This window comes from Hyaena hyaena, unplaced genomic scaffold (assembly GCF_003009895.1).
Source record: "Hyaena hyaena isolate Hyena2069 unplaced genomic scaffold, ASM300989v1 scaffold_804, whole genome shotgun sequence".
Classification (NCBI taxonomy): Eukaryota; Metazoa; Chordata; class Mammalia; order Carnivora; family Hyaenidae; genus Hyaena; species Hyaena hyaena.
Window position 1 is genome coordinate 778,710 of NW_024081436.1, and position 4,324 is coordinate 783,033.

At 35.8% G+C, this 4,324-nt stretch overlaps 1 long non-coding RNA gene across 1 annotated transcript; it reads left to right on the forward strand.

Moving 5' to 3' along the window:
• Positions 1–270: 270 nt before the first annotated feature.
• LOC120221687 lies at positions 271–4,086 on the forward strand. Its single transcript, XR_005525873.1, has 3 exons — positions 271–378; positions 1,118–1,220; positions 4,018–4,086. It is a non-coding gene; the product is annotated as an uncharacterized LOC120221687 (long non-coding RNA).
• The last annotated feature ends 238 nt before the right edge of the window (positions 4,087–4,324 follow it).

A 4,324-nucleotide genomic window follows, 5' to 3' on the forward strand; every position in this document is an offset into this window, starting at 1 on the left:
CATCAAAAACAGAACAAAAATGTCATAACTGTATCTCCTTAATGTAGTCCACATACTTACGTGTCATCATTTTTCAGCAGATATTTAAGTGCCTACTTTTCTTATAATATACCAATATTAGGAGTAGGTTCTTTTGTTTTTTAATTTACAAAACTTGTCTCTTTTTATGACTCAGAGAATACCTTTTGGCTTATCTTTTAAAATCCTTTTAAATTTTGTTTTAGAGAAAGAGAGAGAGCAGGGGAGATGGGCAGAGACAGAATGCAAACAGACTCCATGCTCAGCATGAAGTTCAACATGGGATTCGATCCTATGACCTTGGGATCGTGACCTGAGCTGAAATCACGGGTTGAATGCCCAATGGACAGAGCCTATCAGGTGCTCCTTTTTTTTCTTTCTTTTTTTTTTTTTGGCTTATCTTTATAGCAGTTTAAAATGGTAAGATCTTCAATAACAAAGAAAAATATGAGAACCTACTGTTATTCAAGAAACATTTATAAAGCACCTGCTCTGTGTCCAGTTTAGCAGCAGGCATGTAATGAGGCAGGATATGTATAAATCAGTCCCAGACTTCAGCAGTGTTGTCCTAGAGAAGGGATGGGTGGTGGTGGGGAGAAGAGATAAACTAACATTGATTGAGCGATGCGCAAGATCCCTCACAAGTGTTCTTATTTAATCTCAATGACAATATTGCAATATACGTGTTACCTTTATTAGTATGGAGTATTAGTATTGCCTTCATTTTATACAGACAAAACTGAGTTTCAGAGCAGTCTCCTGGTCACAAGGCCGGTATACACAGCAGCAGAAATTAGAATTCAGGTCTATCCTCCTTAGAATCTATGTTCTGTCTCTGTACTCTACTCTGGCCATTAAAAGGCAGAAAGAAAAAAGTACCATGGAAGTAATTGATTATGGGAGTTCATAGTAATATGGTTTCATGGAGGAAGAAGCGAAACTGATAATCTATCAGGTGATTCTGGCAATCTATCAAACTGGAGATCAAACTTTCTCTTATCCTTGAAACAGTGAAACAGACCAAAAAGCCCAGAAAAACATCTACAATTGATTGAAGCAGAACTTTTCAGACTGTGCTTGATTTCTATTTTCTCCACAGCCTCACTCTTCATATGTGTTCCATCTAATATCAACAGCTCTTACAAGTGCAAGGATAAGTGGTTGCCTTTTTTATAGGCATGACTCATGGGAGAGGACCGATGGTGAGATAGAAGCTAAGTTTAAAATGAAAATGCGTCTCATAGCTCAATATAGAGTGTAGTCATAGGATAATAATAGTGACCAAAAACAGGCCCAGAGATACACATTAATACATAAATGTTTGTCTACTCTAAATTTACTTGTCTTTCACTTTTCTGCTTCTATTATTAATATGAGTATTTGTGTGTGTGTATGTGTGTGTGTGTGTGTGTGTGTTTGTAAGTTTGTGTATTGAATTCTTCACTATCCAAGAAAAGTTATTTTCCCTGGGAGTATTTTAAGTTTGGTACAGTTAGAAGATGTACCAGATGCATGAAACAAAACAAAACAATACAAAACTGAGAGTAGTTTAGAGTAGGTTGGAGTTGGTATAAGCTATGCGTGGTCTCCTACATTAAGTTTTGGCTCCTTATACACTTCAGTCACAGATAATTCCTAGGCTGAACAATCTGACAGTCATTTTACAGTGGGCAAATTAAAGGTTTTTGTCCCAACACAGTGGTTGGCCAAACACAACTGCCTGTTTGTGGGTGGAGTTTTATTGGAAGACAGCTATACCCATTTGTTGACATATTCCCTCTGGCTGTTCTCATGCTACAATGGTAATTGATTAGTAAGACCTTATGGTTGGGAAAATAAAACATTTTTACTACCTGAACCTTCAAGAAAAAGTTTGCTGACCCCTTTTGGAAGCACCCAGCCTTCATTTATATTTGCCTGAACTCAACACTGAAATAAGTTGTCTCATACTAGAGCTTTCCCACACCAGTGTTGCATTAGTGATCCTTTGCTTTAAACATATGTTGAAAAAAGCCCAAGTCCTTTGGATATAGAAGACTAGGAATAGAATATTCATACTTTCTGGATTTTGTCTTGCCCCAAATTCTCATCCACAGACTTGCAAACATGAATTCTCTGTTACAGAAGCTCAACTTAGGATTGAAATCTAAAATCTTCAAAAAGGATGCAATACACAGAAAGTGTAATATCTAGCAACAAAGGATGGGGTCAAAATTTAGTCTATGGTTTTTATATTAATACTCTGTGAATTCTTCACATCCCTTTCCCTATCTCAATGTACAGCTTTAAGATGTGCATCATTCGTTATAATTCATCCTGCTATGTTTCAGTTTTCCAGTCTCCTGAATTTAACACTCTCCTCACCATTATTTGCAAACTGTTACAAATAAAAACCCTGTTGAAAATAGTTGAGAATTTCAGTAAGCTCAAGTTTTGACTTCTTGGCATTTCAGTAACAGATAATTCCCACAGTGATGTAAAAGACAGTGACTACCACCGCTGCTTTTAAATTTCTAGGTAGCAGAAGTCTGCACAAAGCCGGTGTATTTGTTGCACATAAAGAGAGGACACTTTGGGATGGTTTTCCTAGAGAAATCATTTCTAGATTCTCCGTGTCTTTAAGTTTTATCGGTACCACTTCACAATACAATTGCTGAAAAAATTTTTACAAAACTGGAGAAATTTCTTGTCTAGTAATATTAGTATTATTATCACAAGAACAGTATAGAAAGGTTCTAAAATCTGTTTTAAGATGAAAACTCATGCCAGCAGGAAATAAACCACAATCTGGAGAATTTAATGAGAGCAACCACCCAGTTTTAATTACACCATTACAATTATGTAGATATAATAATTACATTACCTTGATGTATATTTTCACAAGGGATCCATAAAATAAATTCAAAGGCAAGCAGATTGCTATCCCTAATAGTATCATTTCTCCTTAGAAATAATGCAATTGCTGCCTATTGTTTTGTAAAAGACACATTAGTGGTACCATCCTAAGTCGTAATACATTTAAATATTTCCCGTTTCTTATTTAAAATGGTTTTTCACCAAAGGGTTAGACAAAAATAAACCCATCAAGATACTAGATTAGCTTGGCTAATTTCAGTATCTCTAGTTTTCTCTAGATGGCAGTCAAGATACAGCTTTTGTTGAAAGCTGCATTAAGAATGCTCTAATGCTTCCACAGCAATATTTTTTTGTTGTTTGTCTGTCACAGTCCTCAAGTAATGGTGTTCTGAGCATTAAACCCAGGAACTAGACGTACCTGAGATACAACAGTTCGAACGTAGAGAAGGTTGCACATTTAAGTCTATATATTGAGGCAAGAAGGAAAGGGGCATGATGAATCAATAGAGAATCAAGGGAAATAAAATGTATGGGTTAAAATTTGATCCCATTCCGTGTTGCCAGGTATCACATTTTTTGTGCATTGCATCCCCTTTGAAGATTTCAGATTTAAAAGCTGAGGCCATTCTCTTCTGTGAAAGACAATGTGTATTTGGAAGCCTATGAATGAAAATTTGGGGTAAGAGAAAAACCAGAAAGTGTGAGTATTCTGTTCTTAGTCTTCTGTATCCAAAGAACTTTGACTTATTTTAAAATATGATTAAAGCAAAGTATCATTGATGCAACATTGGCTTTGGAAAACTCTAGTACAACCTAACTTATTTTAGGATTGAGTCCAGGTAAACTTAGATGAAGTTTGTATGGTGCTCCTCAAGAGCAAAAGTAATCAGTGTTAGGATAAGAATCTTTAACTTGCCCATGTTAAATGATTGCGAATCCTGAGGAAAATAGATCATGTAGGATAATTTCCACATACAACAACATTTTTTTACTGCCTACTACGTGTAATAGTTTTGTTTACTGCATTACTAGTGCAGGGACATAGTTAGGCATTGGTCCCCTATTCCAATGGCATCATGAAAATACACTCTAGTAAGACAGATAAACCCAGAGTCAAATGGGATCACCTATTTTTTGTTTCAGGCTTTCGGCATAGGATGGAGAAGGATTGAGATGACATAATCAGATTTTCCACCAAGATCTTTGTCCAGGACTGGGATTTAATAAAAGAATAATGAAAATGTCAACAAAAGTGTATTCACTAATTGTATACCCAAATGAATTGTACGTGTTAACTTTATCTATATTCGTTACATGAAGCCAGAAAGGTGGGTATTGATATCTTTATTTATGGATAATGAAACTCAGAGAAGTAAAATGGTTTTCCCAGGGGCACATGCAGAACCATGCTGCCACTTAGGATTTCTAGAATTCTGAGGCTTATGCTTAT